This window comes from Hevea brasiliensis, chromosome 6 (genome assembly GCF_030052815.1).
Source record: "Hevea brasiliensis isolate MT/VB/25A 57/8 chromosome 6, ASM3005281v1, whole genome shotgun sequence".
NCBI classification, from domain to species: domain Eukaryota; kingdom Viridiplantae; phylum Streptophyta; class Magnoliopsida; order Malpighiales; family Euphorbiaceae; genus Hevea; species Hevea brasiliensis.
Genome location: NC_079498.1, coordinates 71396907 through 71423027, shown reverse-complemented (window position 1 = coordinate 71423027; position 26121 = coordinate 71396907).

Here is a 26121-nt window from a genome sequence, read left to right as displayed (position 1 = left end):
ATTCTGCAGAATTGACCAAATGAACAGTAACTGTTCATTTGGCCATAACTCACTGTAGATATGGTCAATTGACCTGAAATTTTTACAGCAACAAGTTAAGACATAGACAAACAACTTTCATGAAGGAACCTCCCCCAAATTATGGCCAGAACCTAACCCAAATGGCAGTGGCAGTCACTATTCATGTTACTATAGATATGGTAATTTCTGCAGAATGGAAATCCGGCCAGCTGTGGTTTTTGGACCATATCTGGAGCTACAAAACTCCAAATGGAGTGACTCAAAAAAGGAAATTCAACTCGACAAAATAAGGAACAACTTTCATGTTTGCCATTTCTTCAAATTTCCACTGTAACAGTGTTTAAAGGAACAGTGAACTTAGACTCAAAAACTGAAATTTTCTGCCCTCTTGGTTTTAAGTTAGAAATGGTAATGGTGACCAATTCTAACAAGTTTTAAATGTAAAATGTGGTATGTTGGGAGTGCCAAAGTCAATGTACATATTTTCTATCCAAAAGTCAACATTTTTGTTGACCAATGAGGTGAATAGTGACACCAAAACTTGAAATGCACAAATTGAAGAATTTAAAAGTTTCAAATGCCCTAGTATACCTAACATGATTGGTTTGGATAGTTTGGCATGCCAATAGGGTTCAGTTAGCAGTACTGCACATGGCAATATGCCATTCTGTGATTTCATGGCTTTTAGCCATTCTGACTTTGCATTGAGAATTGGCCTTGTGCCTGAGATTATTTACAGCTTGGTAGCTGTTCTGTTGCACACCGGGAGATGCATATGTGACCGATGGTGTGACGGCCCGAGGTACTAGATACCCAGTGCCAGTTTACCCGTTATCCAGTCCAGTCGTCTAGTGTAGGTTACTTGGGGCAACCAAATGAATAAAAGTGAACAAAGTAAATGATATACAAATACCAAACAAATAAAATGTACACATTCACTACACATTTAATTTCTTGCTATTTTCTTTTATTATATTATTGCACCACTAAGCATTATTGCTTAGCGCGTTGCTTTTGCCACGCGTAGGTACTGGAGATACAGATCGTGAGCCCAGTAGACCACAGACTGGGTGAGTCCATCCTGCAGCTCTGCACAGTGTCCGTGTCACCTCAACTTCTGCAGTGCATTGGTAGGACACTAGGTGTCATTTTGACATTTTGTAACTTAATTTTGATTTTCTCATATGTAATTAAACTTGTGTAATGTATATTGAGGTTTATGTAAATTATGAAAATTGTATTTGTGAATGGAAAAGTAAATGGTTATTTATGAATTATATGTGATCATCACATGTGATGGATGGTTGAGAATTGAAATTGAAATGTGAGATCTTGATATTGAGTTTTGTGATGATATTGGAGTTGAGAATGAATGAATTTGTTTATTGGAAGTGTTTTTCACAGGTTCCGAAGAACTGTTTTCTCCATTTTTAGCCGGTACTCTGCCGGATTTTCTTTAAACTTTACGGAACCTCAAATAAATTATGATTTCAATAAATGACTTATATTTTACAAGTTATATTCAAAATTATGATGAAAATTAATTAGGGTATATTAGAGTGTGCCGGTACACCGTATGACATTACTTACTCGGGTATACTGTACACGGGTACGGGGTGTCACAATCAATACCCAAAATGCTGCTTCCAAGTCTCTCACTCGGCAGCCTTCTCCTTTTCCTTGCCTGCGACAGCATAAAGAAGCTAGTGCTGAGTATATCACTCAGTGGCGCACAACTAATAACTTTAAAACTTAAGGTAAAACACAACTTGTCCAAGCATAATAAATCATATTTTTCTTAAGCATAAAAACTTCACAATAGTTCTAAGTCCATAAAGGCCATTTATTAGAATAACATTTCAAATTAGAAATCACACTTCATAAATCACAATTCACAAAGCATTAGTATTGCCAATATCAACAAACAGTTTAGGCCATGACACAAAATTTCACGATCAGTGCAACCTTACTAACCATTATTAATGAGGGAAGGGATAGCTAGCTAATGAGTACTTATTTAGTCTTACCCACTAACCATTATTAATGGGAGACACAATCAATATCCATTATCAACCCCAAGTAGCCGTTACTACTGGGGAGTTTTGAAAGGGACTGTCATGCTAACTATGGTTTTAAAACAGTTTTCAAAAGTTTTCCACTCAACAATCACATTTATAAACCGATAAATATATTTAAATCATCATAATATCCATATAGAGGTGGCAACACCCAAATTTCTCAAATGCAAGAGAAAAACCATACTTTAGTCAAAGTAAACTTGTGCGAAGCAAACTTATTCAAATAAACACATTCCAAACAAATTACAAGTTTAAAAACGAAGAAAAAGTTAGTTGTGCACAAATCTTCAATAATTCTCCTTTTTTCGTTACTTACTTCTCCTTGTCCATTCTAACTTTTTTTTTTCTACTGAAAATACGCAAATAGAATACCTCAATACTCATCTTAATTGCTGCCAAGAACTCATTACATGAATGTCTAATGCATCCCAAGTTAGCTTTGCAAATTTTAGAAAGTTTTAGTTTTTTAGTAGCTTGGTACATCGAAATTGAAACCCAATTTTCACCAAGTTTCAATCATAATTTGACGAGGTGTTCTCCATGAAAATTGTCTCTTTAGGTCTCATCTTTATTTTCATTTTAAATCACCTCATTTGGAGTTGTGTACCCAAAGTTATAGGAAAATGAATTTTACAATTCACGTGAGGCTGATTGTGGCAGCTTTGGTGACTTAACTTTGGCTAACAATTTGATTAGGTTAAGTTCATAATTTGGCTCTAAGTTCTTCATATAAAATGTTCTACTATGTTTTAAATTTCTATTGGTTCAAGAATCACCTAAATCGGAGCTTTCTATAGAGAATTATGGCTATTTAAAATTTACTATTTATGTTACTGTTTACTGCTTTGGCAGATTTATCAACACAATTTTACTCAGCAATTTGGTTGAGTTAAGTTCATAATTAGGCTTCAAGTTCTTCATATGAAATATTCTACTATGTTTTAAGTTTCTATTGGTTTAAGAATCACCTAAATTGGAGTTTTCTAGAGAGAGAGTTATAGCCTTGCAAAGTTTACTATTCATATGGTCAATTTGCAAATTTCCAGATTTTCTGTAGATTTGGTAACTCAAATTTGCTTAGCAATTTGATTGAGTTAAGTCCATAATTTGGCCACAAGTTCTACATATGAAATGTTCTACTATGTTTTAAGTTTCCATTGGTTTAAGAATTGCCTAAATTAGAGTTTTTTAGAGAGAGTTATGGCCATACAAAATTTACTATTTACGTACCTAATTTTGCAGGTTCTAGAATTTTATCTCCAAGTTCAAGCAAACTTTTAGGCAATTTCTGGGCAGTTTCTGGGTTAGGTCTCTTCATGAAAATTCTAGTCACATGTCTTAAGTTTCATTTCTAGTTAGTTTCACACCAATTAGAGTTGTGTAACTCAATTTATGGGCTATCAAACACACTGAACTTGGTGTACAAAATTCTGCCCTAGGTTCAAATTTTCATTTCTTCAATTACTCCCACTAACAAACCTCAATTCACATTTAATTCACCCCAAATGATTACAATTTAGCTTTGATATATCTATAGCACTCATAGCACAAAAACCCCAAATATGCAATTTTCCCTAATCCATGCCATTCCATTACTTCCATTCATAAACCTAATGTCAATTCAAACTAATGGAACCTCAAATGACCATAATTTAACACTACACACATCAATTTCACTCTCTAGCACCAAAGCTCCAATTTTCTCATGAACCCTAATTTTCCATATTTCAATTTATGCAAATCTAATGCAATTTCTTTGCCCTAATCATGCACACAACTTCAACTAAGCTTTTTTCATCATCAATTTCATTAAATACATCAAACCCTAATTTTTCTCAAATTAGCCAAAATCCTAGTTTAGATTCCATGCATATTTCCTTTCAATTTCTCATGAAATTTCATCATAAATTAACTTCATTCAAAGCTTATACAACGAATCTAATATGAAAAGAAACTTACCTCAATTGACCACTTCTAATCTTTAATTTCTTCTAACTCTTTTGTTCTCTTAGCTTTTAATCTCTTAATCAAAGATAAATTTGATATTTTCTATCTAAAAATTTGATATTTTCTACCAATTATATAGAAAATTCATGGAGAAAAAGTGGGAAAAATCAAGGGTTGAGAGATGTTGTAAGTGGAAGAATGAAGAAAGAAGAACGAAAAGAGAGGGAGAGGTGGTGTGTGGGGGGGCAACCAAATGAGGGAGAGAGGAAGATGGCTTCCCTTTATACTTATCCCAATTATTTATTTATTTAATTAATTTTAATTGAGTTTTCCAAAGCCCATTGGTCCTAAAATTTTAATTGGGTCAAAATGGACTTAAAATTCTAGATTTTTTATCTCTTTTATTTTCCTTTCACTTTATACTTGGATTCTTTTCCTAAAAAAAATTATTCCATAATTCAATTCATTAATTTCACTTAAATTAATTAACATTTAGGTCAAAAGTCAATTCTTGAGGTGATTGACCAAAATGTCTCTCATCGGGCCAGAATCCCTCTTTTTTAATATACCCGGTGAGTCCTTATATTTTTGGGTCACTTGTATTTTTATTGTGTCTATTTCAATAAATTTTCATTTTATTTTTGGTCCTCAAGGTGTCTTTGAATAGTACAAGTCATAGACAAAAAATGATACTATTCAGAGCTCAGAGGTTCGGGGTGTTACAATTCTCCCATCCTCAAAAATAAAATTTCGTCCTCGAAATTTACCTGGTCTCATTCTCTGAATAGCTGTGGGTGCTACCTTCTTATGTCCTCCTCATGCTCTCATGTAGTCTCCTAGCCTGAATGATGGTTCCACAACACTTTTACCAGGAGTATCTGCTTGTTCCTCAGTTGCTTCACCTCATATGCCAAGATCTTTATGGGCTCTTCATCATATGTCAAGTATGGATTTACCTCAATCTCCTCTACTGGCAAAATGTGAGAGGGGTCTAATCTATACCTCCTCAACATGGAGACATGGAAGACATTGTGAATCTTTTCCAACTTCAGAAGCAATGCAAGTCTATATGCCAATGGACCCACTCTTTCCAGAACCTCATATGGCCCAATGAAGCGAGGACTCAGTTTCCCCTTCCTGTAACACCCCTATTTGCATAACCTGGTATATTTCACTATTCCGATGATCGGTATCGGTCCGGACAATTAAGGGGATTAGAACCACACTTAAGACAACTAGGTAAGCCCTGAACACAAATAATTAGTAATTGCCAATTAGTTAAGTATAAATAAGAAAAACAGAACATAAGAAGTTAAATGAGCCGAGAGTCACAGCGATGGGTGACCTTCTTGGGAAGGATTGCGAAGTCGATTTAAACTCAAATTTCGAACCATAAAATGTGATGCTGCGGTCCTTAAGACTATTACGAACACAGTGTAAAAGAGAAAATCATGAAAAATAATTGTTAAGCCAGTCAAATAATTGGATCAGGGAGCCAGAAGAAATATTAAATTATTTGCAAACCGGGTCGAACCAGCGAGGGGCAATTTGGTCAATTGACCCCGAGAGCTGACTCCTAACCTAACTGTTAAATAAAATCGGAGAAAAGAAAATTTCAGAATCGGGAATTAAATTAAAGAACTAATGGAAAAATAAATAGAAAAAAAAAGAAAATGAAAAAGTGAAAAGAGATGACATCATGCATGATGCTATAAATATTATAATTAAAAATTTATTAATTTAATTTGTGGTATTCCTAATACACATAAAAGTAAAGAAAAAAAAATAAAATTCATTTATCTTCATAAATGAAAAAGTGAAAAGAGATGACATCATGCATGATGCTATAAATATTATAATTAAAAATTTATTAATTTAATTTGTGGTATTCCTAATACACATAAAAGTAAAGAAAAAAAAATAAAATTCATTTATCTTCATCTTGTTGCCGTCCCTCTCCCTTAGCTGTCTCTCTCTCATTTTTCTTTATTGAAACCACCATGGGAGCTCACCTCAAGCTCTCATAAACCCTAAATTCAGCCACAAATTCCCTAACCCCCTTAAGCAAACCTTGCAAGTGGACCTTGATATGAAGCTTGGATGCCATTAAAACCAAGAAAGTGAGGAGAATTGAAGATTAAAATTCTGCACTAAGGTTAGTGATCCAACTTGAATTTTTTTGGTTTGATTCTAGTGTTTATGATTGAATGAACTTGGAAATAAACTTAAAATGAAATAAAAATAAGTATTGGGGGACAAAGTTAAATTTCGGCCAGCTAGGGTTTGATGGGTGTATACATGTGTTTTGATTGAATTAAAAGTGTAGGTAAGTTTGTATGAGTGTGGAAGTGATGTTGGTATGTTTAGAATTAATTAAGTGTAACAAATTGGTGAATTAGGATTTGGACCTAGGGTTTGAAAGATAAAAATTTGAAGAAATGGTCAAATGATGTGTTTGACCTTGTTTGAGATGAAAAATGATCATTTGTGACCAATTGAGGTATGTTGGAAGTGTTAGAATTAGGCTTGAATTTGGATTGGTTATGGGCAGCCTGTAGGCAGCAGGACCAAGGTCCCTTTCAAGGACCAAAACTGAAAATTTATAAGTCTAATTGGTGTGAGGCCAATTGGGAATGAAACTAGATACCAAATGACACATTTTTCATTCAGGAATGATGCCCAAAAAGTGACAAAAACCTAGTGGACAAATTGACCAAATCCGGATTAGGCAATCTGACCTGTACAAAAATGATCAAATAAACAGTGTTTGTTCATTTGACCATAACTTGGGCTAGGCAGGTATAAATGACCTGAAATTTTACTAGTGGAAAGCTGAGATATAGACCTAAAACTTTCATGAAGAACACAAACCTAAATTATGTCCTTAACCAAGTCATTTGGCCACCCAAATTTGGTGACCTAAAACTGCCAGAACCAGTTTGGTGCCTAGAAATCTGGGTTAAGTCCAATCCGGCAGCCATAATTCAAATGGCTATAACTTGAGCTACAAAACTCCAATTGTATTGATTAAAAAAGGGGAATAAATTTAAGACAATAAGGAACAATTTCTATAAAGAAACCTTAGCCAAATTCTAACAGCAATATGACCAATGGAACAGTACAAAAAAGGACACTAAAACTGAAAATTGGCAATTTTGCTTAAAAGACTTAAGTTTTGAGAAAATAACCAAGACCAACAAAATTGGTGACCAAAATGTGGTATGTGGGTGAAGTTGGAGTTCCCATACCTATTAAGCCTTAGAAAGTCAACAAATTGATTTGAATAGTACCATAAATAGTAACCTCAACATGAAATTGCAAGAATGTAAGTTTAAACATATTGGAATTAGTTATTGGAATTGTTATGAAGTAAAGATACTGAGACACTATAATTTTGTGTTTCAGCTGAAAAAGACTCGGAAAGTCTAAGAGACTGAGTCAAGGCCTAGAGGCGACCCACGTCAGGTTTGTGCACAATAAACCCTATTTTAGCATTTTATCCTTGAAAAATTGATTTAGTACGCATTATGTATTTAAGAACTTTTGTGTTGTCACTTAGTGATGAAATTGTAACTTTGGAAATTGATTTGATTTTTGTATGCAATAGTTGAATAAAATGTTTGAAATGGATTTCTAATTCACACTTAGCATGACAGTGCCTTATTATTCCTCCTCCATTTATGGGGCTGAGATCGATTATTTTCCTCCTTCTCTGGTTTACTAGTTGAGGTTATAGATCGGATGAGTGCTCACTAGCTAGCTAGCCAGCTCCCTCATTGATTTCGATTAGTGGGGTTGTAGATTGCTTTTTCATGGTGTACAAAATGGCATTGATCGGAAATTTTGTGTCATGGCTTAAGTTGTATATGAATTGGCAACACTGTGTTTATTAAATTATTTGACCAAAATTGTGCTATAATGAGTTTTGATAAATTGTGAAATGTGATTATGAAATATTCAAATTGTGAATTTGTCAATGAATGTTTTATGTACTGCATTTCAATTTTTATTGTGCACCATTGAGTATTTTTATACTCAGCGATAGCTTATTTTGCTATCGCAGATAAGGGCAAAGAAAAAGCAGTAGAGTGAGTTGCTGGATTGGCAAGAACTTCTTAATCACTTTTGTACGGATATTTATTTATACCCTTGTAGTTAATTGATGTAAATTTTGTAATGTTTTATGTATCAATGTAAAGTTGAGCAGTTGTATAATAAATTGTAATAATATTATTTTTGTATTTTATATCTGTAAATTAAACTTGTGAATGTAAATTAGCTTTATTGAATGAAATGATGAAATATTTTGAGATGACAAACTTGGATTAAATTGTGGAATTATTTTGAAGTGGTTTGATTTGAGAATTTTGAGTTGATTTGGGTTGGGAGTTGTGGAAAAAATGTATTGGAAGTGTTTTTCTCAGGTATTTGAAGAACTTTTTTCTCAAAATACAGACGGCACTCTTCCCAAATTTTTATAAAATTTACGGAAAAATAAAATGGGCAAAAGTTTTAACTAGTTTTGAAACTTCAATTAAATGATTTTAATTCCTACTAAAATGCTCACCACTTTCAAAATGTAAGAAAACGGTTTTAAAATCCCTTGTAGAGTACTTAATGAATTATTGGTAGGTGAAGTTCGGTAGTTCATTAGGTATTTTACGGGATCATGTTATGCCTCACAGAGGGATAAGGTGTGACATGTTTTAGTAGTATCAGAGCATGGTTTTGTAATAAATTTTGACTATTTATGTGAATATTTCTTTGATAAGTACAACTGCTCAAGTATCTTTAATTGATACATATGACATATTTATATCATGAATATGCACAAACAGAGGTCAACCTCCTTGTGTTTGATCTCAGGAAGTAGAAATTTTAGGGAAATGGAATGGAAGAAGGAGATCATTACGTGGAACAATCTGTTGAGGCTGAGGTTCAAGGGGAAGCCCCAACACTCTAGAACGTGAGTGGGTCAGCCACTCCAGCTCCTACTCCAACATCGCAGTTTCCTGCTCAGTTTGCACAGCAGATGGCTGCATTTTTCCAACAAATGACGGGAAATGTGCCACCTCAAGTTCAGATGCAAGCACTTATAACACAACCACAGCCCTCGGCTCAGCAATATGAAAAATTGATAAAATTTGGAGCCACCGAGTTTAAGGGCACTGTGGATCCATTAGAGGCAGAACAGTGGTTGGAAAGAATGGAACGGGTTTTCAGAAAGCTGCAGTGTACTAAAGAATTAAAATTTGAATATTCAGTATCTCTTCTCCAAAGGCATGCATATGAATGGTGGAAGACCATCCCCCACAGCCTGGTTGAGCCACCTGTGTTGACTTGGTCAGACTTTTTGAGGGTGTTTCGACAGAAGTGGGTTCCCGATGCTTATGTAGATATGAAGTTACAGGAATTCCTGAGTTTAAAATAAGGGGATAGAACAATAGCAGAGTATGAACAAGACTTTTCAAGGCTAAGCCACTATGCTGGAAGCTTAGTCTCCACCCCAGAGACAGATGTAAGAGGTTTGAGTCCGGGTTAAGGCTGAATCTGAGGATGCAAGTTGTGGGATTCAGACACTAGAATTTTCTGAGTTGATTTCACAAGCCCTGGAACTGGAAAGGATAGAATTAGAAGGGGCATTGAAGAAGGGCACATAAGAGAAAGAGAAAACTGAAAAGACTACTTGTCAACACCTAAAAGTGGTTCAGGGAAGAGGACATAGTTTGGAGGATCTAGCTCTCGCAGATCAGGCAGAGGCAGATTCTTTGGCCAAAGACCACCCTAGTCTGGTTAGCAGACCCAACAAGCTTCTCAAGGATCTTTATCAGTCTGGTAATGTGAAACCTATGGTAGAACACACGTTGGGGTGTGTTTCAAGGCCATAGGTGCAGGCTATAACTGTGGAGGGAGTGGACATTTTGCTAAGGATTGTACTAGTCCGCGCCGGTCTGGACCTTCTGCTACATCTGAGGGATCAACCCAAGTCTCTACACCTAGAGGGTCACAGCCAGCTAGTAGAGATAGAGGCAGAGGTAGGGGTCCTGGTAACACTCCTGGAAGTCAAAGCACTATTAACCAGCCAGTAACCAGTGGCACACCAGTCAGAGTGTATACCATGCGTCAAAGGGAGGAGGCTGAAACATCAGATGTAGTAGCTGGTATTTTCTCCATCCTTGACCAAGATGTATATGTGGTGTTTGATCCTAGCTCCACAAATTCATATGTCAGTGTTAGTATGATGTATTCTAATGCTATTCAGTGTGTACCAATGGACTATGATAATGGACTATGATGTGCTAGTAACTAGTCCATTAGGCCAGGAGGTCAGGGTAAATAGACTATATAGGGATTGTCCTTTGGTGATCTAAGGACACACTTTTCTGTCTAATTTGATTGAAATGCCCTTCAGAGATTATGACATTATCTTGGGCATGGATTGGTTAGCCAGGCATCATGCAATGATTGACTGTAGACTGAAGACAGTCACTTTTGGTCTCCCTCAGTATGGTGATGTAGTAATACATGGGGAAAGGCAGATATTGCCTTCAAACATCATTTCATTGACCGGCGGAAAAATGATTAGGAAGGGGTGTGAGGCGTACTTGGCACATGTGATAGATACCCAAGTGGGTAGTCCAGCATTGAGGGACATCCCTATGGTATGTGACTTTCCGGATGTATTTCCTAATGAATTGCCAGGATTACCTCCAGAAAGAGAAGTGCAGTTTGAGATTGATGTTATGCCTGGTGTGGACCCAATCTCCATAATGCCATATAGAATGGCACCAGCAGAACTAAAAGAATTGAAAGTGCAGTTGCAAGAGCTGCTTGACAAGGGCTTTATCTGCCCTAGTGTGTAACCTTGGGGAGCGCCAGTGTTGTTTGTAAAGAAGAAAGATGGCACTCTCTGGTTATGCATTGACTATCGGCAGTTGAATAAGGTGACAATAAGGAATAGATACCCATTACCCCGCATTAATGACTTATTTGATTAATTGAGGGGTGTAGCTGTGTTCTCCAAAATTGATATGAGATCAGGTTATTATCAGCTAAAAGTACAAGAGTAGAGTATTTCTAAAACTGCCTTTAGAACCCGCTATGGCCATTATGAGTTCTTAGTCATGCCATTCAGGTTAACTAATGCTCCAGCTGCTTTTATGGATCTGATGAATACTATCTTCAGACCATACTTCGACCAGTTTGTTGTGGTATTCATATATGATATATTAGTCTATTCGAGGAATACAGAAGAGCATGATAGCCATCTGCAGATTGTACTACAAACTTAAAGGAGAAACAACTATACGCCAAATTGTCGAAGTGTGAATTTTGGCTGAAGGAGATATCCTTTTTGGGACACATAGTATCAGCAGAGGGTATTAAGGTAGATCCTAGCAAGATAGAAACCGTCCTTAATTGGAAGTCACCCAAAAATATCACAGAGATTCGCAGTTTTCTGGGTTTAGCTGGATACTACCGTCGATTTGTGAAGGGATTCTCCATGTTGGCATTTCCATTGACCAAGCTGCTTAGGAAAGATGTGAAATTCCAATGGACGGATAAATGCTAGCAGAGTTTTGATGAATTGAAGAGGTGTTTGACTAAGGCTCCAGTCCTAGCTTTACCTATACCGGGTAAAGATTATACAGTTTATAGTGATGCTTCTCACAATGGGTTAGGCTGTGTACTGATGCAAAATCGAAATGTCATTGCCTATGCATCACGTTAGCTGAAACCGCATGAGAGGAATTATCTGACATATGATTTGGAGCTTGCAGCTATAGTATTTTCTTTTAAGATCTAGAGACACTATTTGTATGGGGAAAAGTGTTACATCTACACAAATCATAAGAGTTTGAAGTATTTGGGCACTCAAAAGGAGTTGAATTTGAGACAGAGGAGATGGTTAGAGTTGATAAAAGACTATGATTGTCTGATAGACTATTAGCTAGGGAAAGCTAATGTGGTGGATGACGCCTTAAGTCGCAAGACTATGACAAGTCTACAGGTTACTCCTTTGTCTATGGTACATGAGTTGAGATCATTACATGTTAGCTTAGAGATTAATGATGAGGGGTAGACAGCAGTTGCATGGCATGTACAGCCAGTGTTGATTGATCAAATCAGAATGGTTGCTTAGAATGATCAAAAGTATTAGAGGCTATTGGAAGAAGTCCAGCAAGGCAAGAAACCAGAATTCTCAATTAGAGATGATGGTCTATTGCTACACCAAGGCAGAATGTGTGTTTTTAATGATGTTGATTTAAGGCAGATCATTTTAAAGGAAGCACATGAGTCTCTTTTTGCCATGCACCCTGCTACAAAAATGTATAGAGGGCTAAAGGAGCATTACTGGTGGATGGGTATGAAAAGAGATGTGGCCGAATTTGTTTCCAAATGCCTAACTTTTAAGCAAGTGAAGGCAGAGCATCAAGTACCAACTGAGTTATTACATCCACTACTAGTGCCAGAATGGAAATGGGAGAGAATAACTATGGATTTTGTGATGGGACTTCCAAGGACACAGAAGAGTCATGATGCGGTTTGGGTCATTGTTGATGGACTGACAAAGTTTGCTCATTTTTTGCCTGTTTGGATGGACTACAGTTTAGAAAGATTGGCCAAGTTGTATATAGATGAGATTGTGAGATTGCATGGAGTGCTAGTATCCATAGTATCAGACAGAGATCCTAGGTTCACTTCTAGATTCTGGGGTAGTCTTCAGAGAGCCCTAGGAACTATATTGAACTTCAGTACGGCATTCCACCCACAGATCGATGGCCAGTCTGAAAGGGTAATTCAGATCTTCGAGGACATGCTACGGGCTTATGTGATTGAGTTTGAGGGCAGTTGGAACACACACTTGCCTTTGATTGAGTTTGCTTACAACAACAACTACCAATCAAGCATTGGGATGCCTCCATATGAAGCTTTGTATGGCAGAAAATGTAGAGCCCCATTGTGTTGGGATGACGTGGGTGAAAAGAAGATGATTGGGCCTGAAATTGTTCAGCAGACTGAGGAGAAAATTAGGGTGATCAGAGATCGCCTTAAGTCCTATGTTGATCTAAAGAGAAGGGATATTGAATATGGAGTGGGTGACAAAATATTCCTCAAGGTTTCCCCATGGAAGAGGATTATGAGATTCTGTAGAAAGGAGAAACTGAGTCCTCGCTTCATTGGGCCATATGAGGTTCTGGAAAGAGTGGGTCCTTTGGCATATCGGTTGGCACTACCTCCAGAGTTAGAGAAGATATATAATGTAACACCCTCCCTGTAGTAACTCCGTACATTCTACTGTTCCGGTGATCAGTGTCGGTCTAGACAGTTGGAGCGTCCGGAAAAATATTTAAACTAAAATGAGGAGCCATAATTAACTCAAATATTAATATGAAAGATTTAGAAAAAATTTTAGAAATAAAATACAACCAAGTTAAATGAGCCGGTGCCCAAGCGATGGATAACCTAGTAAGAAGTTGTGGTTCTCGCAACTGGGAGCCCTAGACCCAAGGAAAAATTCATAAAATAATTTTTGGGACTCCAGAGAAGGGTCATTGAGGTTCCTATGGCATTAGAATGCCAAAAAAATGCTTAAGAAAAATTTTCAATCGGTACAGATAATTTTGGCTCAATAAGCTAAACGAAGGGTATTTTGGTCATTTCGTCTTCAGAGATAATTTTTGGCTGACTTGTCCAGTTAAGTAAATAATTATTATGACATAAAATATGAATAAATGTTACTAAAAATTGAATTGAAAATGAGTAGAAAAGAAAAGAAAAAAAATGAATTAAATGAGAATTTATGACATCACATGATGTCATTAGTGTGCCTCTACCTAATCACATGGTGACACATGGCTATAACCCATTTAAAATGACTAAATGGGTAGAAAAAAGGAAAGAAAAAACTCAGCTCTCTTCCTTCCTTCAGCCAAACGAGATACTTCTCCTAACCCTTACCACCATTAAAACTTATCCAAGCTTTATAACCCACCCAAATCTCACTTGAAACCCTAAGTCTACTTCAACAAAATTTGTCTCTACATCTTCAGCAAGTGTTTGGCTACCAAGAAAGCCAAAGAAAGTGAAGGAATTTTGAGTGGAAAAAATTATGCTCAAAAGGTTAGTGTCCAATCTCCTCCTTTTCTTGCTTAATTCATGTTTAAGGCCATGAGTCAAGTGGAAATTGTCATAAAAACATAATATAATTTATGTGTATTTATCTATACAATTTCTGCAGCTTAGGGATGTTAAGGGTTTCATCAATTTCCTTGAAATAAAATGGTATGTGAGCTGCCTTGACATGAGATGAGTGTTTAAACATTTAAGTGCAAGTGAAATGTATGTATGGAACTAGAAAACTTTGAGACTTGAACAAAATTAGGTTTTGCTCATATAATGGTATATGAAAATTGTAATGGTCAATTAGTGACCATTTGACTATATGTGAGGAGGAATTGAAGTGATTTAGGACAATGGAATTGAGGTTAGGCAAGCTACCCTTGGCTGACCTGCAGGACTGACCATGAGTCCAGCAGGTTTGGGTAGCAATAACTGGAGTTGTAGAGGTTCAATTGGTGCAAGGCCAATTAGACATGAAACTAGACACATAATGGCATTAATTTTAGTGAGGAAACCTTGCCTAGAAAACCAAACGAAGTTGACCTAAAAATTGCCCTAATCCGGGTAACTTGCATTCTGCCTGGGCAAAATGACCAAATAAATAGTGTTTATTCATTTGGTCATAACTCAGTGTAGAAAATTCCAATTGACCTGAAATTTTACCAGCAGAAAGCTGAGACATAGACCTAAAACTTTCATAAAGAACACAAATCCAAATTCTAACCATAACCTAGTCAAATTGACAACCAAACTTAGGTTACCAAATCTGGCAGAACCAGTTTTGCCCAGAATTTTGGATTCTGTCCAATCCGGCCAGTTATGGTGTTTAGGCCATAACTTGAGCTACAAAACTCCAAATGGAGTGATTCAAAAAAGGAAATGTAACTAGACAAAATAAGGAACAACTTTCATGAAGACAATTTTGCCAAATTCCTACGGTACAAATGACCAATAGAATAGTAAATATGAGGCTTGAAATTTGAAAATTTTGAATAACTAACATTAAGCTTAGAAATTGTATTGGCAACCAATACCAACAACTTTAGAATGCAAAATGTGGTATGTTGGGAGTATTAGAACCAATGTACCTATTGTCTATGTAAAATTCAACATTTTAGTTGACTAATGAAATGAATAGTAACACTTAAACTTAAATTTCAAGAATTGTAAAGTTTAAAAGTGTAACATGCCCTAGTACACCTAGCAAGATTGGTTTGGATAGGTTGGCATGCCAATAGGGTTCAGTTAGCAGTACTGCACATGGCATTTTGCCATGCTATGATTTTATGGCTTTTAGCCATTTTGACATTGTGTTGATACTTAGCCTTGTGCCTAATATTTATTACAACTCATTAGCTGTTCTGTTGCACACCGGGAGATACATATGTGACCGATGGTGTGACGGCCCGAGTTACTTGATACCCAGTGCTAGTTTACCCATTTATCCAGTCCAGTCATCCAGTATAGGTTACTCGGGCAACTAAAAATGGAAGTGGATAAATTTAATGAAATTATGAATATAACAAATAAAAATAAATAAGATTACCAATAATGATCAAAAAATTATCTGCATAAGACATCAGAATATGCACTGCATATTTATTTTCTGTTATTTCTTTTTATTTTATTATTGGCACCACTAAGCATCATTGCTTAGCGCATTACTTTTTGCCACGTGTAGGTTTTGGAGAGACTGACCGAGAGCCCAGTAGACCACAGACTGGGTGAGACCATCTACAGCTCTGCATAGTGTCCGTGTCACCTCACCGTCTTCAGTGCATTGGTAGGACACTAGGTTTCATTTTGGTATTATGTAATCAAACTTTTATTTTCTCATGTATATTGAAGACTTATGTAATGTATTTTGATATTAATATAAATAGTGAAAATTGTGTTTATGAATGGAATATTGAGTATTTATTTATGACTTGTATATGAATATTATGTGAAATGAATGAATGAGAAATAGAAATATTATTGAAAAATATTGAGACATTGTTGATGAAATGAAGTTTGGGAATGATAAAAAATTTTGGAAGTGCTTTTCATAGGTTCCGAAGAACTGTTTTATCCATTTTTAGCCGGCACTCTACCGAATTTTCTATAAAATTTGCGGAACCTCAAACAAATTATAATTTCAATAAATGACTTAAATGAATTATATTTCACAAATTGGACTTCATAACTTTGAAAAAAATAAATTAGGAAGGATAAAAATGATTGAAATAAAATAGGGTATTCCAGTACACTGTGTGACATATCTTACTCGACTATACTGTAGACGGGTAAGGGGTGTCATATTTAGTGGTATCAGAGCACAGTTTAGGCGTTTCTAGGCCTAGATTGAGTACATACCATGCATTGCATTTATAAGAGTTGAGGTGACGCTAATGCAGATCTGTTTGTCTTTGTTATTTTGAATAGGATATAGACCCTACATCACAGAGGGCAGTTGAGGAGGAAGTGGAGAGTCATGCTCCACCTGCAGTAGCTGAGACTGGGGGTAGGGGAGAACCTGCTTCGCCAGCTCAAGCATAGCCTGCTCAGCCTCCACAGGCCATGTTCCAGCAAATGGCTGAATTCTTCAGACAAATGGCTAGGGTAATGCCACCACCACCACCACCTCCACAACAGAAATCACACTTGGAAAGACTGAGAAAATTTAGAGCAGTGGGTTTCTTCGGCAAGAGAGAAGATGATTTTGTTGCAGCCAAAAATTGGTTGAACAGAATAGGAAGGGTTTTAAAACAACTCCACTGCACTCCAGAGTAAAATCTAGAAGTTGCTGTATCTATATTGCAAGATGATGCATATGAATGGTGGGATACAGTGTTCAGTGAAGTACAGCCAGAAGTAATAACTTAGGACTTCTTCCTCTCAGAATTTAAGAAAAAATATGTGGGTAGTGTATACCTGGAAGAGAGAAGAAGAGAGTTCATTAACCTGAGGCAGAGACAGCTGACGGTGGCCGAGTATGAAAAAGAATTTGTCAGACTAAGCCGCTATGGAAGGGAGATAGTCCCTAATGAAGCTGAAAGGTGTAAGAGATTTGAAGAGGGATTAAATGACAACATAAAGATCATGATCACTGCCTTGGGAATTACAGACTTCACTAAGTTAGTGGAAGCTGCATTAAAAGTGGAGAAAGTGAGAATAAGTGAGCAAACCAGAAGAGAGAGACAGCAGAAGAGGGGCCCAGGTCAGTCTAGTTCATCTCCTGCACCAGGGAAGAAGTTTAAAGGTCCACCTGTATAGAGTTCAGGTCAACCACAAGGTAAGGGTCAGTCCCAGGGACCCAGGCCACAGTTCACCCCTAGTAGAGGTTAGTCCACACCATCAATGGGCAACTCTCCAAGGACGGGGTTTAGGGGACCAGCCTCAGCATCTTCTGCATGTCTGCATTGCCTGAAGTGGCATAAGGGGGAGTGTTGGAAAGTGATGGGTGCCTGCTTAAGGTGTGGGTCGACAGAGCATCAGTTGAGGAACTGTCCATGCAGAACTACTATAACTGCTCCAACACAAGCAGATAGACCTGCTCCTGCACCACAAAGGGGTAGGAAATCTGGCAAATCTGAGGCAGTGAGACCATCACAGAGGCCTGCATCTGAGCTAGCAGAGAGGCCTGAGGGCAGACCACTTGCCAGAGCCTATGCCATGAGAGCTCAGGAGGAGCAAGATGCCCCAGACGTCATCAGGGGTACGTTCTCCCTCTACAATACATCTGTGCATGCATTGGTGGATCCAGGATCCACTCATTCATACATCTGCATCAACCTACCCGTAGAAAGGGGGATACTGGTAGGGGAGAGTGACCAAGACATCCTGGTCACTAATCCATTGGGCCACAGTGTAGCGGTGAACAAAGTGTACAAGGGTTGCCCGTTAAGGATTCAGGGGTATGAATTCTTGGCAGACCTGATTGAGTTCCCTTTCCATGAGTTTGACGTGATTTTGGGAATGGACTGGTTGTCATGTCATCAGGCAATGGTTGATTGTAAACTGAAGAGGATTTCTTTGAAAACTCCTGAGGGTAATAAGATCACAGTTGTCGGGGAAAGGACAGATTTCTTGTCCAGTGTCATCTCAGTCACAGTTGTAAGAAAACTGATGAGAAAAGGCTGTGAAGCCTACCTAGCACATGTGGTGGATACTAGGCAGGCTAAGCCAGATCTGTGTGACATATCCACAGTTAAAGACTTCCCAGATGTGTTCCCTGAAGAATTGCCTGGCTTGCCACCAGAAAGGGAAGCCGAATTTGCTATTGAGATACTGTCGGGTACAACATCAATGTAACACCCCTAAGTTCGGTAGTGCGTTCTACTGTTCCGGTGACCAGTGTTGTCCGGACAGCTAGAATGCCTAGAACTACACTTCGATAGGAGTGAGGAGACATCAAATAATGAAATACAAGAAAAGAAAATACAAGAAAAATAAAGGAAAAATAATAGTAAAGAAATGCAACTAAGTTAAGAGAGCCGAGAACCCTAGCGATGGGTGACCGCACCGGGAAGTCACGGCGTGGACCGTTGACTAGCCTTGGACCGCGGGGAACCCTAGAAAATATTTTTAGGACTCGAATAAATATTTATTGAAGTATAAATATCATTAGAAATATCAAAGAAAAATTAAATAATTAGTACAAAAAAAATTGAGAAATCGAAAAAAGGACAAAACCCGGTGTTACCGAAAAATCGGCAATGTAACCCGAACAGGGGCATTGTGGTCATTTGACATCCCGAATTGTCTTTTGACGTAAATTTCCATTAAAAATAAATAATATTACACTTGAAAAATATAATGAAAAATTAATTTAGGGGTACCTAATGTAAATAGCAAAAATGGAGAGTAAATGGTGTAATTATCAATTAAAACATATAATATAGTTTAATTAAGGTGAGTGGACCACTATGGATTAAATTAAATACTCAATGGGCAGGTGTAAATCCACTAACCAATCTGCAAGTCATCTCTTCAATTTAAAAGTTCCATTGCTGCATGAAAGCTTTCAAACCCTCCCATGGCCACCCACCTTCAAACCATTACAACTCCATGATCAAGCCATCTTTTCCCACACTTGTCTTCATTAAAGTTTATCCCCACATCACAAGGAAGAGTTTGATACCAAAATCAAGAAGTTTAGTGAAGATTTGAGAAGTCTCATCCATAGGTAAGTTTGAGTTTTTGAATATTGCCTTGTTAAAGTTTGTAAGCATGTTATGGGTGTTTGATTTATGGAGGAATTTTTGAGTTTTGATGTTGAATGGGAATGTGCACTTTTGGCAACCATGGAAGCACCTTGAAGGTAGTTTAATTGTGCTTGTAAATGGTGAGTTAAATGATTGATTAAATGTATATTGTGTAGGAAATTGTTTAGGTGATGTATACTTAGTATATGTAAAGGTAAAATGAAATTTAAAGCTTGGAAAGTAATGGAATGTAAGTGTACTATTGTGGCAGTTTGCTAACCCTTGAAGAATGCTGGAATTCATGCTTGGTTTATGGAATAATGATGTTAAAATGTGTTGGTTGTTATGGCAGTTTGAGTGTGTGTAAGGTGGTGTGAAGTGGGACATGTAAATGAGCATAAAAAGGTGATTGAATTATTGTAAATTGGATTGAAAAATTTTGCACTTGTTGGTGTATGTTGAATGTAATTGTAAGCTGCCAAAATGACCTATAATGTGTTGTGAATTATGTTTAGGTTGTGGTACAACTAGAATTGGTTTGAATGTTAAGTTTGGTGAGTGTTAAAAGTGATGCTTGATGTGTATGCAAGAATTTCAATAAGGCAGTTTGAGTTTTAGGCCTATAACTTTAAGTGTGTGGCTCCAATTGGTATGAGACCAATTGGAGGTGAAACTAGGCACAAAATGTGCCAACTTTCATGAAGGAAGCTTGCCAAAATTCTGTTTGCAAGGTAGCTTGAAAAATGACCAAATCCGGATTAAGTGCAAATGAGACCTGAAAATTGACCATTTGGGCAGCAGTTAGTGTTTAGGCCATAACTCACTCAAAACAGGTCCAATTGACCTGAAATTTTAACCATGAATAGTATCTACAAGTCTTATGAAGACACCAAAGCCCAGAAATTACTATAAGTAAGTCAAACAGCTTGCACAAGTTCGGGTTCAAAAACTGGCCGAACCTAAAGTGACCTAAAGTGACCAATTTTGGTGCAATTTGACTAGCAATAGTAAAATGACCATAACTTAGTCGACATAACTCAGAATGACCTGAAATTTTGCCCCACGTGCAATAAGACATAGATCTACAAGTTTGTAGTTTTGACCGAAACCCAAAAATAGAGGGAGCTAGGTGGTCCGCCTAGGTCAAACTAGTATCCCGGAATCCAGCAAATCGCAAGAAAATGCAGTATACACGGAAATGAATTTGGTAACATGTACCAACCCTAAAAGACTATCGAATGTGACATATTAATGACATTAAAACCTAAATTACCTAGAATGTACCAAGGGTCGACATAGTAGGTTGACTAAGCGAATAAATGAATTCAGTGAATTAATTATCAAGCATTATCGTTAGAGACAGTTTAAATGAGAACTGAAACACTTCAAATTGTGTTTCTCATTTAGGAAAGACTCAAGGAGGGGAAGGAAACACTGAGTCAGAGCCAAGAGACAGTTATCAGAGGTTTGTGCACAATATTTATTTCTTTTGAATTTTTCAATTGAAATAAATTATGATTATTTGTACGTTATTGTTTTAAATTGTGTTTGTGCATAGTAAGTAATTCTTTTGAATATTTGAATTGAAATAAATTATGATTATTTCTATGTTATTATTTTAAATTGTGTTTTTACACAATAGTTATTTCTTTTGAATTTTTCAATTGAAATAAATTATGATTATTTCTATGTTATTATTTTAAATTGTGTTTGTGCACAATAAGTTTGACTTCTCATTTTCTACTTAAAAATTTAATTCAACATTATAGTTTTAAATTGTGTCCGTGCACAATACTTTTATATTCACTGCTTTTACTAGCAAATTTATGTAGAGAAATGAGTTATGAATAAGTTTTGATTGCTTTGGTTTTGGGAATATTATTTGGAACTTATTGTATTGCCAACTTTGCAAATGGAAATTTTGAGATAAAATGTGATTTATGGTTTGTATGAAATATTGTGATTTGAAATTGTTTTGATTCACATTTGGCATGACACTGTTGATATATTCCTCCCTCTTTGACTTATCAGTCTGGGGTGAGTGCGATTATGTTCCTCCCTCTTTGACTTCCCAGTCTGAGGTGAGTGTGGATGAGTACTCATTATTCAGCTAGCTTCCTCCCTTATTGATTTCGATTATTGGGGTGAGTGTGTCTTGTCGTGGTGTACAACACGGCATGTGTGGAGAAAAATTGTGTCATGGCCTAAATTATGTTATCGATTGGCAATATTGTGTTACTCAGTTATTTGATCAAATTTGTGTTAGATGAATTTTGTAAATTGTGAAATGGAATTGTGAATCATTTGATTTGTGAACTGCTAATAAAAGATTTATATATTGCATTTCAAATTGTTATTGTGCACCACTGAGTAAATTTTACTCAGCGATAGCATTTCATTGCTGTCGCAGGTAGACAGACTGACAGGGCAGCAGACTAGGCTGCTAGTACTACATTGAGAGATCATCGGGTATATTGAGTATACCACATTTTGCATTTTATACTATAATGTATGTTCACTGTATGTATATATTGTTCTTAGTTTTGAGCAGTTATAAAATAAAATTGTACATTAAAGTTGTAAAATAAATTATGAGTTATTTTGACTTGTAAAAAAATTGTATTATATTTCTTGTATCTCAGTCTTTGAAAAATTACTATGGATTTGAGTTGAGAAATATGTTGTGTTGAGAAACATGTTGGAGTTGAGATTTGGAAATATATATTGAAGTGTTTTTTACAGGTTTTTTTGAAGAACTGTTTTATCCAAAATATAGATGGCACTCTGACAAAATTTTTACAGAAATTCCAAATAATTCAAATGTGTTAGTTCTATCACTTCAGTTCAAAAAGGTTTTTAACACCTGTAAATAGTGCTCACCAATGTAAAAGAAGTAAGAAAAGTTTTTAAAATCCCTTGTAGTGTATTTAATGGGTTATCAGTAGACGGAGTTAATAATTCATTAGGTATACTACGGGATCATGTTATGCCTTATAGAGGGGTAGGGTGTGACAATCAATCTCTATTGCTCCTTATAGGATGGCACCCATAGAATTGAAAGAACTGAAAATCCAGTCACAGGAGTTACTGGATAAGGGGTTCATACGTCCCAGCGTGTCACCATGGGGAGCTCTAGTGCTGTTTGTAAAGAAGAAGGATGGGACTTTAAGGTTGTGCATCAGTTACTGGCAGTTGAATAAAGTGACTGTGAAGAACAAATATCCATTGCCTAGAATTGATGATCTGTTTGATCAGTTGAAGGGAGTAGGAGTATTTTCTAAAATTGATCTCAGATCAGGGTATCATCAGTTGAGGGTGAAGGATGTAAATGTGACAAAGATTGCATTCAGGACCCGGTATGGGCATTATGAGTTCCTGGTAATGCCCTTTGGCCTAACAAATGCACCAGCAGCATTCATGGACCTTATGAGCCGTATCTTCCATCCATACCTAGATCGGTTTGTAGTGGTCTTTATTGATGATATTTTGGTATATTCCAAGACAAGGGAAGAACATGATGAGCATTTGAGGATTGTTCGGCAAACCCTGAGAGAAAAGAAGCTGTATGCTAAGTTGTCTAATTATGACTTCTGGTTGAATGAGATTGCATTCCTTGGACACATAGTGTCAGCTGATGGGATTAGAGTGGATCCCAAGAAGATAGAAGCAGTGATGGAATGGAAGCCTCTTAGGAATACAACTGAGGTCAAAAGTTTCTTGGGGCTAGTTGGGTATTACAGAAGATTTGTGAAGGGATTTTCCTTAATAGCTACTCCAATGACCAAGTTATTACACAAGAATGTCATATTTGACTGGAATGATAAGTGTCAGACCAGTTTTGAGAAGTTAAAGGCTATGTTGACAGAGGCACCAGTGTTAACACAGCCAGTGTCGGTAAAGGACTTTGTGGTCTACAGTGATGCCTCTCATAATGGGTTAGGGTGTGTATTAATGCAAGAGGGGAAGGTGGTCACTTATGCATCCAGGCAGCTAAGGCCACATGAACAGAATTACCCTACCCATGATCTAGAACTTGCAGCAATTATCTTCGTACTAAAGATATGGAGGCACTACTTGTATGGTGAAAAGTGCTACATTTACATAGACCACAAACGTCTAAAATACTTACCAACCCAGAAGGCGCTCAACCTTAGACAGAGGCGATGGATTGAGTTTCTGAAGGACTATGATTGTGTGATTGACTACCATCCTGGGAAGGCAAATGTAGTTGCCGATGCTTTGAGCAGAAAATCCATCATAGCTTTGAGATCAATGAATGCGCATCTATCCTTGGCTAGAGATGGAGCTATTTTGGCTGAGTTGCAAGTGAGGCCAAACCTGCTACAGCAGATTTTAGATGGGCAGAAGGCAGATGAAAAGTTAATGAATATTATGAGCAAAATCTCAGAAGGGAAAGCAACTGACTATGAGGTGAAAGCAGATGGGTGTCTGTACTACAAAAGAAGAGTATGTGTACCAGATGATGGGGAATTGAAAGCTAGTATTCTAAAAGAGGCACATAGCAGTGTTTATGCTATGCACCCAGGAAGTACAAAAATGTATCATGATCTGAAACTTCAATATTGGTGGCATAGTATGAAGAAGGACATAGCTGACTATGTGACTAAATGCTTGACATGTCAGCAAGTTAAGGCAGAACATCAAGTTCCATCGGGTTTGCTACAGACTATATGCATACCTAAATGGAAATGGGATCGGGTCACCATGGATTTTGTAAGTGGTCTACCTCTCACCTAGAAGAAGCATGATGCAGTATAAGTGATAGTAGATAGATTGACGAAGTCAGCACACTTTCTGCCAGTTAGGACTGACTACTCACTGGAGAAGTTAGCAGAATTGTATATCAGTGAGATAGTTAAAGTGCATGGAATCCCACTTTCCATCATATCTGATCGAGCCCTAAGGTTTACAACGAGATTTTGGAAGAAGTTGCATTAATCCTTGGGTACACAACTCCATTTCAGCATAGCTTTCCATCCTCAGACAGATGGGCAATCAGAAAGAGTAATCTAGGTAAACAATTGAAACCAATTGAACTAATACACATATTGAACTGAAATGATAATAATAACATGAAATATATATCAGGTCCTTGAGGATATGCTGAGGATTTGTGTCATTGAGTTTGAGGGAAGTTGGGATAGATACCTCCCACTGGCAGAATTTGCATACAACAATAGCTATCAAGCTAGCATCCAAATGGCCCCGTATGAATTACTGTATGGGAGGAAATGTAGAACTCCAGTGTGCTGGACTGAATTGGGTGAAGATAAACTGATAGGGCCAGACCTGGTGAAACAGACTGAGGAGAAAGTAAAGCTAATCAAAGCCAATCTGAAGGTTACCTCAGAGAGACAAAAATCTTATGCCGACCTGAAGAGGAAAGAAATGGAATATGCGGTTGGCAACAAAGTGTTCCTCAAGGTGTCACTATGGAAGAAGGTACTGAGATTTGGAAGAAAAGGTAAGTTAAGCCCTAGGTTCATTGGCCCATATGAAGTCATTAAAAGTGTGGGTCCAGTGGCCTACAGGGTAGCTTTACCACCAGAGCTGGACAAGATCTACAATGTGTTCCACGTATCTATGCTAAGAAGATACCGCTCAGATCCTTCACATGTCATCTCCATGGAAGAAATTGAAGTATAACCGAATTTGACATGTGAAGAAGAACCCATACGGATCCTGGCTCGGAAAGTGAAAGAGTTTAGGAATAAGCAGATTCTACTGGTGAAAGTGCTTTGGAGGCACCACAACACTGATGAGGCAACTTGGGAAAGTGAAGAGACAATGAGGCAACAGTTCCCTCAACTGTTTGCATCAGATAAATTTCGAGGACAAAATTTAAATTAGAGGGGAAGAGTTGTAACACCCTCCCTGTAGCAACTCCGTACATTCTACTGTTTCGGTGACCAGTGCCGGTTTGAACAGTTAGAACGTCCGAAAAAATATTTAAACTAAAATGAGGAACCATAATTAACTCAAATATTAATAAAAAAAATTTAGAAAAAATTTTAGAAATAAAATACAACCAAGTTAAATGAGCCGGTGCCCAAGCGATGGGTAACCTAGTAGGAAGTTGCGGTTCTCGCAACTAAGAGCCCTAGACCCAGGGGAAAATTCATAAAATAATTTTTGAAACTCCAGAGAAGGGTCATTGAGGTTCTTATAGCATTAGAATGCCAAGAAAATGTTTAGAAAAATTTTTCAATCGGTACAGACAATTTTAGCTCAATAAGCCAAACGAAGGGTATTTTGGTCATTTCATCTTCAGAGATGATTTTTGGCCGACTTGTCCAGTTAAGTAAATAATTATTATGACATAAAATATGAATAAATATTACTAAAAATTGAATTAAAAATGAGTAGAAAAGAAAAGAAAAAAAATGAATTAAATGGGAATTTATGACATCACATGATGTCATTAGTGTGCCTCTACCCAATCACATGGTGACACATGGCTATAACCCATTTAAAATGACTAATTGGGCAGAAAAAAGGAAAGAAAAAAATTCAGTTCTCCTCCTTCCTTCAGCCAAACGAGACACTTCTCCTAACCCTTACCACCATTAAAGCTTATCCAAGCTTTATAACCCACCCAAATCTCACTTGAAACCCTAAGTCCACTTCAACAAAATTTGTCTCTACATCTTCAGCAAGTGTTTGGCTGTCAAGAAAGCCAAAGAAAGTGAAGGAATTTTGAGTGGAAAAATTATGCTCAAAAGGTTAGTGTCCAATCTCCTCCT